We start from the raw sequence: 16,239 nt of genomic DNA on the forward strand, positions 1-16,239 counted from the left end.
TTCGGCCACGGTGAAAGCCGATCCGGCGATCAACCGCGCGAAGTTGATGTATTTCCTCAGTGACCAGCACGGATCAGCTCTAGGCATGACGAAGCGGATATCGTCCTCTTTTGGAAGGCCAAACAAAGTAGTTTCGCTTTCACAACGAAACAGTGTCTCCATGGCATGGCGGTGGCGGCAACAATACTACAGCGAGAATACAGTGAGAAAGTTATGCCTTTGTGTGAACATTTGGGTGGCATTATGCAAATCTTCCCACATCGTGACATAGACATGTGGGGGCATGTAAGAACGAGCTGTTTTAGGTAGGCGTAGTTGACTCTTAACTTGATTAAAGAATATCTCTTTGAATTTGAGACTTTAGTCTTTGCAACTTTACAGATCTTCTTTATGCACCAAGAGCTTGTAACACTTCAAAGAGAAAGGAAACATTTTAATCGCATCATATGACCCCTTTAAAATCATTATTTAACCTCAGAACTATCTCAAAGTTAAAAAGTGATAACCACAGTCTATGTGGTGGCTGTGCTTTAAAATTAAATGATTATAATCTTAATTCAAGTAGTGAAGGATTTTGAACATCTGACAGTAATCAGTGTTGAGTACTACTGTAAGATTAACCCTGCCTGGTTTAAATGTTTGAAAATTAATAACAGTTGAAAACATTCATTAGAAATTTAGAAAAGTAATCAAATGTAATTAGTTACATTACTTTAATAAAGTAAATGAAATTGTTACACTACTTACATTTTAATTAGGGTAACTTGTAATCTGTAACCTATTACTTTTCCAAAGTAACCTTCCCAACACTGACAACATCACACAAGTAGTGGAATAATTCTTACCCCAGCTTCTGCTAATTATTTGCTTCAAGAATGAATTCATGTCAGATTATTGCTCTAAATAATGAACATGGCATCTAAGTAGTACTTAGCTATTTTTGTTCTCCAATTTTTATTTATTTATTTTGTTTGTGTGTAACTTGCCTACATCTAGGTTCCCTCAGCATACCTGAGCAGATTTGTATATGTATGCTCTTTAAAAATGGTGCTTTTATTTTCGTTACACACTAAAAGACATGGAATGTAAGATATACTGGAATATACCACGTTTGTTTGCTTATTTTCCTCAAGAGCATAATCTATTTAAGTCTACATGACATACAAACAAGAATCTTCTTCTAACCACAGGTCGAGAGATCCAGTAGTTCCAACCAAAAAGCTTTGCAATATTGTAGAACTTTTGCAATGCACCCCAGACTGGTTAAAGCAAAAATGACTCCCTTAGTCGAATTAATTAGTTTAGACAGTTTAAAAAAAAAAGAATATGACAATGACAATGAAGCAAGATACTTTTTTCACGTTTATTGTAGTATAACTAGCTACTCTGTAAAGGGTAGCTTTCAGCTTAGCGTAGTTTAGCAATTTTTCCTATATTCTGTAGGGTAGGCAAAGTTGGTTTCAGCAGATGGAAATAGGAAAAATTACTAGAAACCAACATCACAGAGAATCGACAACCTCCATAGATTGCTTTTCTGGAATTGCTTTTAGTGTAAACAGACCAATGACAGGTGGATGGAGTGTTCAGAAATTTTTTTTTTAATTAATTATATTAATTTAATTAATTAATATTCTGTTTCGGGACAAGATTGGTACAGTCAGAAATTATATACTTCAGCTTAAACCTCAGTTTTTTGGCTCCTTCCTCTGCGTGTATTTTAAAGACCTGAAAAGCACCTTCCATCTCCCTGTCAATGCACAATTAGAGGTAATATGTGATCTTATGTGATTACTTCTCCACTAAAAATGAGTTAATTGACCTACTACTTGCTGCAGCTCAAACTCTGTCTACACAACCAAAACCTGCTCCCATAAATTCACTCGTGCAGTGCTGACGTCCTCTCTGATGTCATCAGTCATGGTGCATCTGGAATCTGTCTCAGTGGATTCAGCCTCTCAAATCCCTCTTCAGAACACAGACACAAAACAATATAACGTATTCCACAAGCTCCAATATTACGCCTATCTTCTTTCTAGAGCTTTAAATCAACAAATAGGGTCTTACACAAGCTCTTGCATCCCTACAGTGATTTGATTTCCAAAGCTTTCACTGTTGAGAGACTTGCAGTTTAATCTTTTTGGAATGCATAATTTAAATTATATGTATTAGTGTTTATCTCTCTAAATAACATAAAAGAGAATTTGTATAGATAAAGGGCCATTTGCAGCCAATTTAAATTGTGTTTTGAGTGAAAAAGTATATTCAGTGAGAAAAAGAAAATGTAGGAGTGGACTTGATTTTATCCAATGGGAATTTATTTGATTAATTTAAGTGGGCAGTACATACCAGGATGGATAAAACAAATCCAAAATAGCTTAATTTGGCTATGATGAATTATTGAATAGCCTGTGTGAAGCCTAACTATTTTTTTCTTAGCTTGCACCAATGAATGTTTCACAATACAATAAGGAACATGTTTTAAGAATGTAAACATCATTTCATTTTGATTTCATGTTGAGTGCTATATAAATCCTACAGCATCACTTTTATAAGAAAAATTGTGATATTATCATCTCGGCTTTGACTTAATTTTCTGAAGGAAGCCACATGCCATTTCTTAAGTGATTAAAAAGTGAAGTCTCAAAGGAGTAACCAAAAGCCAAAGAGTTTCTGACAGCTGAATGAAGCGTATTTGGTCATTTTCTAAATCCTTTAATTATTAAACATGGCCTCTGGAAAGAAGATAGCATCAGCTTTTAAAAAACAAGAAAGAAAATCCCATTTCTACATTTTCCATAGGCAAACAAAGAAAGAGATTAAAGGAAAGAACCGATCTTGGTGCATCTTAATTACCCTGATTTACAGGCACAGGAAATTTATCTTAACTGTTCAACAGCTTTAAAACAAATGCATTACACTCAGGCACAAAATTTGACTGCTATCTTGTTTTTATGATTGAAATCACTTCATAAATGCTTACATGAAAATTTAGTACGCATTGTAAATGGTAAACTGTCATAACCTCCCACCCAACGTAATATATCTTTGCGTGTTTACATTATGTGCCATCTTAACCTTTGACGGATGTGCCTTTCTGTGAAATACTAGAGTAGTAATCTTATTAGAGGTGCTACACTCACTCATACAACAATGCACACACACAAAATCACAGAAGGTCATAAATACACAAGCTTTATCATGCAGCCATCTTATTCAGGCCACAGAGTTCAAAGGGAATACTCAATTTTGCCCACAAGGCCTGGTTATGGGTTGTGCTTGGTTGTTAAGCATTAACTGGTCATAGCAGAACAAGAAATATGAAAGAGAAACTCTGCGATACTGTCTAGTCTATGCAGGAAACCTATGCATAAACCTATCTTGTTTCCACTGTTTGCAGCAGCAGATAACTGATCATCATTTAAAGACCATCTTAGTCATGCTACAAGTAATTACAGTAATTTAAACATACTGTAGAAAAATAATCCGTAACAACCACTCTATTTTTATTCAAGAATATTTTATTTCATCAGGGTGATTGGTGATAAAGTGACAAGTTTAAAAGACAAAATCATTTTAAACATGACTAATGGACTAATATCATATTATTATGTTGATCCTCTTAAATTTCAATTCATTCATTTATTTTTTTTTATTTATTTTTTTTATTATAACTTTATGTGACTAGCATTTTGAACAAATTTGCAGGTTAGATTAATCAAATACAGTGATGAACTTCAAAACAAATCCAGTAATAAGTAATAATAATATAAAAAACTATATTGCATGACAAGTCTCGGTTAGCCTAACGCAGTACACGTAGCAAGGTGTATATATATATATATATATATATATACATACACACATATACACACATATATATATATACACACATATACACACACATATATATATATATATATATATATATATATATATACACATACACATACATACACACATATACATATACACACACACGCACAAAGAAAAACAAGTAGATAGAATAGAAAAAAATAGAAAGCTAGTGTTTGTTTGTTTGTTTATAAAAAAAAAAGATATAGATAAAGTAGAATTAAAATAGAATAGAAAGTGCTAGAGTTAGAGGGGCAAATAAAGGTGGAACAGATGTGTTTTTAGTCGTTTCTTGAAGATGGTTAAGGACTCAGCCGCTCGGATTGATTTGGGCAGGTCATTGCACCAGATACAAATGGGAAGTAATTTGCTGCCCTCTAAAACATTTAATTTGCTAAACATTTTGTTTAATTAGTTACTAGTTACTGCGGCTGCGCCAAGGCACGTCTTCCATTAACGACTACACACTGCGGTTCAGAACGCTGGCGGCGACTAGTGGGTGGGCTCTTACCGGCAAAGAATTTAATCCCCGTGTACAAGCTCAAATGGCTATCTATGATGACTCCGTTAGACTGGAAAGCTTCATGCAAAAAGCCAACTGAATTTCCCAGCGTCTGTCCGCATGCCACGCCACCGAAGCCACCCACAAGTCTGTTATGCCCAGCATGGTTTCCCCAGTACCAGAGCCGGTGCAAGTAGACACCTCCCGGCTCACCCCTTCTGAACGTGCTCGCCATCTCACGGCAGGTTTGTGCCTTTACTGCGCTGCGGCGTGACAGACTCATTACATCAGGACCTGTCCAGTCAGACCCCCACGTCCTGCGGTGAGTACACTCCAACTAGACCCTGTCATTTCCACGCTGTCAATGCTATCGGTACAACTACTTACCCCAGACCTCTCTGTTTCAGTCCCTGCCCTCGTCGACTCGGGCTCCTCTGGCAATTTCATATCCCAGGACCTATTGAATCGTCGCCATCTGCCTCGAAAATGTCATGCCCAGGAGCTCCGAGTCGAGACCATCTAGGGAAAACCGCTAGGACGGGGATGGGTGAAGTATCGAGCACCGACACTAAAGCTCAAGATTGGCACTCTACACGAGGAGGAAATCACGTTTTTGGTAGTGGAGGGACCCACCGTGGATATCATCCTGGGATGCCCCTGGCTAGTTCTCCATTCTCCAGAGATCAGATGGGACTCGTGTGAGGTGACTCGCTGGAGTCATCGAAAGCCCCGAACCTCGGGAGATGGTCACAGTCCCATCTGATTACTTGGCGTTCCAGGATGTCTTCAATAAGCAGCCAGCAACCCAGTTACCACCTCATCGGCCATAGGACTGCACCATCGACTTGCTGGCTGGAGAAAAACTCCCCAAGGGTAGAGTATACCCATTGTCCATCCCGGAGCGCAAGGCGATGGAAGAATACATCAAGGAGGCTCTTAACCAAGGATTCATCTGACCTTCCAGCTGCTTCTAGTTTATTCTTTGTGGGCAAGAAGGACGGGGGCTTGCGGCCTTGTATCGACTATCAGACTCTGAACTCCCATACGGTGAAACTGCCCTATCCACTTCCCCTGCATATTCTCCAAGCTGGACCTGTGAAGTGCATACAACCTCATTCGAATCCGGGAGGGCGACGAGTGGAAGACGGCATTCATTACACCATCTGGCCACTATGAGTACCTTGTAATGCCGTATGGGCTAGCCAACGCCCCGTCGGTCGTCCAGGGATTCATGAACAAGGTGTTCTGGGAGTTCCTCCACCGTTCTGTGATTGTCTACATCGACGATATACTCATTTACTCCTGGTACGTGGCTGTCCATCGCCAACACGTTCAGGAGGTCCTACAGAAGCTACGTCAACACCATCTCTTCTTAAAGCTGGAGAAATGCGAATTCCATTGCCCCACGGTGCATTTCCTGGGTTACATCGTCGGCCAGGAAGGAATTCAGATGGACCAGGGGAAGGTCGATGCAGTCAAGGAGTGGCCTCTTCCCCAGACCATAAAGGAGCTCCAGAGATTTCTAGGATTCGCTAACTTCTATCGTCGATTCATCAAGGATTTCAGTTCCCACATTGATCCTTTGACTTCCATGCTCAGACGAAAACCCAAGTCCCTGTCCTGGACCACCAGCGCCCACGAAGCTCTCACAAAACTCAGAACAGCCGTCAGCACGGCCCCCCTCCTTCATGCTGATCCAGACATTCCGTTCGTAGTGGAAGTGGACGCCTCCACCACCGGCGTTGGGGCCGTGCTGTCCCAACATTATGGTGAGCCTCCTCGCCTCCAGCCTTCCGCGTACTATTCTAAGAAACTGACCCCATCGGAGCAGAATTACGACATCGGCAACCGGGAGTTGTTGGCTATCAAACTCGCCCTGGAAAAGTGGCGGCACTGGCTGGAGTGAACAAGCCATCCGTTCACAGTAATTACCGACCACAAGAATCTTCAATACCTCAGAGAAGCCAAGAGACTTAACCCTTGCCAAGCCCGCTGGGCATTGTTCTTCACCAGGTTTCAGTTCACCATCACCTATCGTCCTGGGAATCGTAACAATAAAGCCGACGCCCTCTCACGCATGCACTCTCCAGACACACCTTCCGATCCTGAGCCCATTCTCCCTCCAGCCCTGATTGTAAGCCCCATTCAATGGAACATCGACAAGGACATTCGAGCCACCACTCTTACCGAACCTGCTCTGCCGGGAGGCCAAGAAGGGAAAACGTATGTGCCCACTTCCCAACGACAATCCCTTCTCGGCTCGGTTCCCAATGTACCGGGCTCTGGACACCCAGGCAGCCAACAGACCCTCTCGCTCCTCCAAGCTTGGTACTGGTGGCGCAGTATGACCCAGGATATCATCAGGTATGTCCGAATTTGCTCAGTCTGCGCCATGTCCAAGACCCATCGCCACCTCCCCGTAGGCAAGCTAGTGCCCCTGCCAATCCCACATCGACCCTGGTCTCACCTGGGAATCGATTTTGTGACTGACTTACCCAACTCAGACGGATCGACAAGGACATTCGAGCCACCACTCTTACCGAACCTGCTCTGCCGGGAGGCCCAGAAGGGAAAACGTATGTGCCCACTTCCCAACGACAATCCCTTCTCGGCTCGGTTCCCAATGTACCGGGCTCTGGACACCCAGGCAGCCAACAGACCCTCTCGCTCCTCCAAGCTTGGTACTGGTGGCGCAGTATGACCCAGGATATCATCAGGTATGTCCGAATTTGCTCAGTCTGCGCCATGTCCAAGACCCATCGCCACCTCCCCGTAGGCAAGCTAGTGCCCCTGCCAATCCCACATCGACCCTGGTCTCACCTGGGAATCGATTTTGTTGACTTACCCAACTCAGACGGGTATACCTGCATCTTGGAAGTCGCAGATCGTTTTTCCAAAGCCTGTAAGCTAATCCCCCTCAAAGGACTTCCAACCACTCTTGACACTGCAGAAAGTTTGTTCACGCACGTCTTCAGAAACTTTGGAGTCCCCAAGGATGTAGTCTCAGACAGGGGACCTCAGTTTATCTCCACCACCGGTCTCACTCGGTTACCAGCCCCTGCTCTTCCCGTGGACAGGAGAACCGTCGGAGGTTCCAGCTGTAGACCACTGGTTCCGAGTGAGCGAGAGAGTGTGGGACTCGGCTCACCTCCATCTCCAACGTGCAGTGCGGAGGCATAAGGCCTTCGCAGATGCTCGGCGTACTTCCACTCCCCCTTACCATCCAGGAGAGAAAGTATGGCTGTCCACCTGGGATCTGCGCCTCTGCCTGCCCTGTAAGAAGCTGAGTCCCCACTACATTGGTCCGTTCCCGATACAGAGGCAGATCAACAAAGTCACTTAAGAACTCCGACTCCCACCCAGGTAACGAATTCACCCCAATTTCCATGTTTCACTCCTTTAAACCTCACTCTCCCTCTACTCCAGGACCCACCGAACCCGACGAACCTCCTCCTCCAGAAATCCTTGACCAACCATCCATCTACCTGATCCGAGACATCCTGGACTCACGGCGACGGGGTGGTCAGCTGGAATATTTGGTCAACTGGGATGGTTATGGACCGGAGGAACGTTCCTGGGTGGCCAGGGACGACATTCTGGACCCTTTGCTACTAGAGGACTTCCATCGCACCCATCCTGGTCGCCCCGCACCTAGAAGCCGTGGCCGCCCCCGCTGCCCCTGGAGGAGGGGGTAATGTCAGGGATTCATCAGTCACTTCAGTCACCATCCAGGATAATCACCCGATCACAGTCACCTGAGTTCTGATCACCCGCACCTGCTGTCAGCAATCAAGCCACTCTACAAATACAGACACATCTCAGTCACTCACTGTCCGGTCTACCGTTCACTCCTACTGTTCTGGACTCTCTACTGAATTCTTCTAGAAAGACTTGCTTTCTGTTCCTCCTGCAATCCTCCAACGGCTCCTTGGAATCTGTTCCACGATCTCCAATGAAACCGGCATAAGATACTCCCCATCAGAACTCAGATAAGAACCCTGGAATCATTCACTGTGTTGACACTCACCTGCCTTTACCTCACCCATTCCATTCATCTACTTATCAAGTCAATAAACCATTCTGTTTTGCACTTACCTGTTGTATCTGGCCTTGCTTTGTGACAGTAAAAAAAACATTTTTTTACCACGTGTCACTTTTGCTTTGTCTGTTACAGATCGTTTGATAAGTACTGAATATTTTTAACCAAAATTACCCTTATTTTCAGAGTACATCACAGCAGGATCCATCTATTATTCTAGTATGCATAACTGATACCCATTCATAGCAGTGGGCATTTACTTCCAAGTCTTGAATGCAGCATGCCTATCAAAACAGCATATTTCAAAGAGAGTCAAAATCAGGACGGAAAACAGCCTTCTAAATTATGATGCTTTTTTATGTAAAAATCTTGCTAACATTATAAGTGGACCTCATAGAGCATTATAAAATTAAAATAAAATGCAGTTCATGACCCCTTTTAATAACTACTAACTCATCAAACAATTTCACAAAAGCTTTAAACAAGTTTAACTAGTCAGCTGGTAAGAAGTGCAGTAAATACAGACCTTAAATAAGTTTGGATTTATCTGAAGAGCGGTGCAGAAGCACCCTTACAATTGATCACAGGGCCCTATGAAGAAACATCAACTAGTCACTGCTGCACTCACAAATAAAGCCACTGCACAGGCAGTCCACTTTAAATACTGAATATCTAAAAAAAATAATTCAAGTAAATCCAAGCATCACTTGCCAAGCTGTTTCATGGCATGTTGCCCAGCTAGTTGAAAGAAACCCATGGCATCTCGATTTTAGAAGCAGAGAATGTATCATGATTTTTTACTTCACACTTCCCTTTGAGGAAAGGGTAAGGGAATCTGTCTTTAGCACGCATAACACCTTTATCTGAGCTGCACTGTAGGAACCCGCTCCCTCCTCCACAGTGTTCTCCACAAGAGGAGGTCTAGCTTCTGGGTCTACTAGTAGTTTTTAGGGCTGGGTTTTGACACAAATTTCACGATTCGATTTGATTCTCATTCACAAGCTTGCGATTTGATTTGATTACCAATTCGATTAGATTCAATATAGATTATTTTGGATACATATCAGGTACAGTACATGCCAAATTTTCTCAAGGAAAAACAAAATCTCTCAACTAATGCTGTAAAATTAGACAGCAGCAAAAAAATGGCTGCCCACTGCTCTGGGTGTGCCACATGTCACTTCACTCACTAGAATAAAATATATATGAGAGTCAGTTGATACATTACTATAATATTGAAGGTTAAAATTTACTGATTTGTAGTACAACTGCTAAAATTCACAATGACATTTTTTAAATAATAAAGTTACAATTACATAATAATATTTCTACTTCAATTTGTTTTTTTTTAATATAAACATTTAAATGGTGGCTGTCATAAAAACTTGATGGATTTATTCAAACATAAATTAAACATTGAAGAACAGTAAAAAATTATAATGAATATGTTATATGGTGCATATATTTAGCAAAATGCCCCTCTCTACAGTTAATTTTTCTATATGATTAATGAGTTTATGGTCACCGAATACGTTTTTTTTTAGGTAGGCCTAAATATGACGTTACGTGACATTGTTTACAAGCCCATATTGACAACTTTGCGCAGCTGAAACACTGATTGAGCGATTACATGAGACAGGATACGGATTGTAAAGTTGTACTCTTTCTTTTAACTTACCTTCGAATGTTTAGTCATGATTATTTTGTGCTGAAACTGGTATTAATTTGGAGGAAATGATCAGTTCATGTGTGCTATGCGCTGCTGTGTCTTTTGAACGGAGACGCTACAGTGACCTGTCATTTATCAACGGCATTTATTGTTTGAATACTGCAATACAATGGACAGAATTTGAAATCTGAAACTTTGTTTCATATTAAAAGTACCAAAGCACAATGCTTATTGCGATTTATTGGATGGGAGGGCGCCCTTCAATGTTCAGTCCATTAACTGAAAATAGGCTACAATAATCGATTCTTGGGATTTAAGAATCGATATCGTTCCGTAAAAATGAGAATCGATTAAAATCGAGATATCTATATTTTTTACCCAGCCCTAGTAGTTTTACTGCCCAAAGCAGAGTATACAGATGGGGTGAAGAGTTTACTGACTGAGCAAATGTCTTTATCAACCCCATAGATTTTCCAACAGGTTCATAAAAATTTGATCTACCACATAGAATTTACCAAATATTAATACATGCATAAACAAATGCACAAAGTAGTAACATTTCAAGCATTTAAACTGTAGCCATGAATTATTTTGCAACATTTGCTTAATAATACAATTTTAAAATATTATTACACCATTACTCCATTAATCAGTGTCACACGATCCTTCAGAAGTCATTCCAATATGCTGTTTTGTACTCGAAATATGGTACAGGTGTTTAATAAAATGGTACCGCTGCAGTAGTCTCTGCCAATTTTCTACTAAAAGTCCTATTGATGAAAATAGGTGTGTTGGCTCCTCCCTGATGTTCTTGTAATCTGTGATTATCTCCTTGGTCTTGTTCAGAGAGATGTTTTTTTTCCTGGCACCATACTGCCAGGGTCTTAACCTCCTTTCTGTACACAGCCTCCTCACCATCTGTGAGCAGACCAATGACTGTTACATTATCATCTGACAGTGTTTGAGTTACACCGACCGACACACATCATCTGCGAATAACATGCAGCAAATAAAACAGCAGAATTTTCTTGGTGTACTCGGCACCTTGTGTATCAACATAATGAAAATATCTCAAGAACCTTCAAATGTATCTTCTGTACCTACAAAAAAAAAAAACACACACACACAGAAAGACACAACTCTTCTGTGAGCAATTGACTTACAACTGTTGCACACACTTGACCTCTACAAAAACACTATTATTGACTTTCTGTTGTATCACAGTGTCTGACCTACACCTCTGTTGCTACAAGCTCATTTGTTCCTGACCAATTCTGGAACCTTGTCATGCTCTTTAGGATGAATCACTTTGTTGAAGTATTTTGTAATTCTCTCTGGGTTAGCGAAGGGTTTGCTGAACAAACTAAAACCTGTGCTGGCAAAATGAGTCACAATGAGCAAATGAACAAAAAAATGTATAATAATAAAAAGTTATTCTCGTCCTCGTTCAGGTAGAGGCGTCTGGCATCTCAAAAGAACTTACCGAATACCGATCGGCGAGATTTGCCACTTGAAGTCGAGGGAGGAGTTGAAAACAGAGCACTGCAGTCACTGATTCCCGTGACTCCCGCGCACTGTTTGCTGTCTTTATTGCAGTTAGATGAAGTTGGTTAGATATATTTCTCAAATAAACAAACGTTTTAGACATTTACATGTGGTAACAGAAATCCTTTTCATTCAGTAATTTATGTCCTGCTTAATACAGCGCCTGTATGCACAAGAATAGTTCAACATAAGCTTGTACTATTTAAATATCAATAAAATGGGGTCTATAATTTTCTGTTTTATTAATGTAATTCATAAATAAATATTAAATATATTAAGTTTATATAAAAAGCTTTTACAGTTAAAAACAGATGCCAGCATTTGTGTAAATAAATATAAAACGCAGGTCATAGCTGTTTTTTAAAGATCACATTGCATATAACCTATAATGAAAATAAAATACGATCGATCATATTAATAAATAATAATTTAAAAAGTAAAAACACGGTATACATGTAGTTAAAGCGAAATTGAATGGAGTTTAAGTAATTGTAGAAGTCCAAAGTTCTGTAGAACTACACGGCTGTCCTTTTTGTATTGTTTTAATATTAAGCCATATTCTTGAACTGGATAATGAGTTTCTTTTCAGACCACTTGCCTTTATGGATGTGAAACTTGCCATGTAGTAAAACGATTTCATATAAAAAATATTACTTGTGTTCATGTCATTTCCCCATAGTAAATAAAAACAAAATCCCGTTGTTTGTCTTTTTACTGCCCAACTATAAAGGGGGAATTTAATTTACGCAGTGTACTCACAAATTATCCAAGGAATGACATAAACCGAAATAACAAGTGAAAAGGTTTCAAGTATGTATTTTGTGTGAACACATAATCGTTGTCATACAAATCTGAAAGCAAGCCGTTGCGGCAAGGAAGCCACTTATCTAAAGCAGATGCAGAAAAACGTTCGCAAAAGAACCCGACTGCAAGTACATTAACATTATTAGTCTTAACTCTTAAATAACGCCTTTCATATTTCAAGTTTTTCCTACATTTTCCCGAGAAGTCTCCGGTGTAAAGGTATTACGGAAGTACAGATACACTGCTTTGCGGGAAAGCGGAAGATAGCTGACGTCACTGTGAAAAGGGCCTATTGCATGTGTATATATTGGGATCGAGCGCTGTCGGATGTGCCTTTATGCGTTATGCACTTCAGATGTCAGTCAGCATGAGAAGCGTGGAGAGAAAAAGCACTCCTCTCATAAAACGTGCAAATAAAGATAATTTTACATGTTTTATTAGTATTTGGAGCATTGGGGTCGCTAGACGAGGGCTTAATTAACTTATTTTTGTGAAAATCTCAAATTCGACCAAAATCAACATTATTTGTACTGTTTTTACAAACAAAAGTGACAGTAAAGACATTTATTTATCTTACACAAGGTTTCTATTTCAAAGAAATGCTGTTCTTTTCTAAGAATACCGGGAAACAAATGTATCACAGTTCCCACAAAAAATATTAAGCAGCCAAACATTGATAATAACAAGATATGTTTCTTAAGCACCAAATTATCATTTAGAATGATTGCTCATGTGACACTAAAGACTGGGGTAATGGCTGCTGAAAAATTAGCTTGTAAAGTTGTAAATAATATTTCACAATATTACTATTTAACTTGATCAAATTAATTCAGTCTTGGTGAGCATAAGAGACTTCTTTTAAAAACTTTGAATGTTAGTGTTATGTAGTCAAAGTGCATCATGCAGGCTTGTTGCTTTGTGTTACAGTAAGTGTTTTGGTCAACCATCACAAGGCTCCAACAACAACAGAGTGTTAATGTAAGTTTCTAACCCAGAAAAATGACTGATCAGTCTATGCAGGTTTGCTGCTAGTGACCACAGGTCAAGGAACAGCTGTAAGCTTTTTTACAAAATGTGAGCAATTTAAAATGTAATGGCTATGGACACATTTCAAACTTCAAAATTAACAAGCAATTTAGTTTGAAATGAATTTAATAATGACAATAATAAATCTGATTACACTAAATCCATGGCATAAATAGCCTGTGGGCCACGCTCATTTTGTTTGCCTTTTGCATTGGCGGACTGAAGCAGAATTTTGTAACGCACACGGTGGGGTTGCGGTGATCATCATCATAACAGTGTCTCATGTTCATGCTTCAGTATTTGATGCGATATGGACAAGAACAGGACAGGTCATCTGTCACGGACCTCTCATTAAGCATCTATTTTAGTCACTCAGATTTTCAGGTTTTGTTAGAAAAATAAACCTGAAACAGACCTGGTAGATGTTGAAGAATATTATCATTCGCTTTCACATGCACCGAATTCTGTTCAAAACCATATTACCCTAATCAGCCTTGATGACCTTTTTTCCACTCTAATAAGCCCTAATTATAGTTTTGGTTTCATCTCTGGGTTTTGGTCTCCTGCCAAAACATGATGTCGTTGTAAAGAGAACTTGATTAAATGTGGTGTAGTTTCATGCCAACATCTTGCTTGAGAACACAGAATAGTATTTTGCAGTGCCTGCTGATCTGTCTGCTTATCCAGGCCGAGACATAAAGAGGGAAGCAGAACTGGAGAGGAGCCAGAGAAATGCAGCTTTGATCTCAGAGTCCAGACTGCTCCGCTGCTCTCTTTCCTCCTGAGCTCTCAACTGTCTGTCAAACAAAACGTAACATTCAGTTCATGACATTGTCCCAATTTAAAATCCATTATGCAAACCATGCCCATTTCATTCATTCAGAGCAAGAGGTCAGAGAATATTTGATTTCGGGGAAAATCAATGGACATGCTAGTTTATCTGGTGCAACTGATATAATTATCACACAATTCCAATTCTGTGAAACAGGAAAGAACATGCAAAAGAAGGAAGTAATGTCTATGCATCATAAGCAGTAATGATGTATAACACCAACAATGATATTTTGAATACTACAGAGAGAGGGGGATGTTTCTAAGTTAGGACATTTTGCATTAAAATGTTGCTTTCTGGTTGCATCACCACTTCGGCTTGGTGTTATAATGTTGGATTAATTCCCAGACAGCACCTATGGTACATGGTGAATCAGCCTTAAAATGAACTGAAATGGCCTCATAAACTCTTACATAGTCTCTCCAGTTAGATCAAATTCATTGCCAAGAAGTCAATCATATGTGCCCAGCAGAGTTCTTATCAATGCTTCACACCTTTATAAATCTCACCAAAGTGGAAATACTGTCAAAGGCAGTATTATAAGCTGGCGGAAGCGTTGACATGACAAAAGTTATTGGTTTTTTGAAATATGGAAATATATAGCTATGTAATCGCACAACATGCAATGCAGGGTATGATGCCATACACTGCAAACCTTAAAGGTCAAGTTTGGCTACACAGTACTGTGAAATAGTGTTGTTATTAATTTAGAACTTCTTAAAACTTATTATTTTCATTAGTTAAAATAAAGCTGAAATAAAATAAATATTAGACTTAAAAACAAAAAATGTTACCTTGGCAACTAACTGAAAAAAAAGTTGAAGTACTAAAATTACTAAAAGTAAAACATACTGTACATATAAATTAAAGTTAAACAGAAATATTACAAATCTAATAAAATGACAAGAGTACATTAAAATTACAAAAACATAACTAAAATTAAGTTGAAAACAGACAATAAGTGAAAATATAAAAGTACAAATTAAAATTTTTGATAAATACTATAACAATACACAAATAAAACAAAATATTGCTGTGCAAGCTCTTAAATAAGGAATAATTAATCATTAAGGATTATATAAAATATGTTATTAATATAAAAATCTTCCCAAAACAGCATTTTACTATAAAACAGTGAAAATTGCTGTATTATAGTAAGAGTGGAAAAATGAGAAAGAAAACACCAGATACATTAGAACAAGTTTCCTCACATCTTGCCCTGGAGGACCAATGCGCTGCAGAGTTTAACTCCAACCCTGATCAAACTTACCTACCTGTGATTTTCTAATGATCCTGTTGACACCAGAGGTCCAGATGGCCAAGGCGGAGCTGATGGCTCATGCGAGTGAGGAGGAGACAGGGACCTGGAAGACCATGGTGGAGCCGGAGGGAAGTAGGAGCCAGATGGAGCCAGAGGGATGGAGGGACGAGGCGAAGCCGGAGGAGTGGAATCCCGTAGTGGAGGTTGATGACTGACCAAGGCAGAGCCAGAGGGACGAGGGAGCCCGGTGGAGCCAGTATGATGATGGGCCACAGTGGAGACAAGGGAGCAAGGAGCCAAGGTGGAGCCGATGGGTCGGAAGACCGAGGTGGAGTCCGGGACTCGAAGGCTGGAGGTGGAGCCAGGGGATCCTCACGCCTATGCAGAGCTGGAGACTGGAAGGCCCGAGGCTGGGAGGGAAAACAGGAGAACAGGAGCTGGGCGGAACCAGAAGAGATGCAGGAGATTCAGGGTTGGGCGGAACCAGCTGAGACTCAGGAGACATAGGAGACTCAGGAGAATTGGTTATTACCTCCCTAAACCAGTCAATTAACTCCACATCAAACATTTCCAGATTTCAACGTTTCCAGAGGCCAGTTGCAGCTCACCCTCAGCAGCGGGAGTGTGGGCAGGGCTTCGCTCCAAGCTGTCGATCTCCACTAATACTCCCTCTGAGACGCTCATAGCTGCCGCCTCACACACCCGGTCA

Source organism: Sinocyclocheilus grahami, unplaced genomic scaffold, assembly GCF_001515645.1.
Source record: "Sinocyclocheilus grahami isolate Dianchi unplaced genomic scaffold, SAMN03320097.WGS_v1.1 scaffold670.1, whole genome shotgun sequence".
Classification (NCBI taxonomy): domain Eukaryota; kingdom Metazoa; phylum Chordata; class Actinopteri; order Cypriniformes; family Cyprinidae; genus Sinocyclocheilus; species Sinocyclocheilus grahami.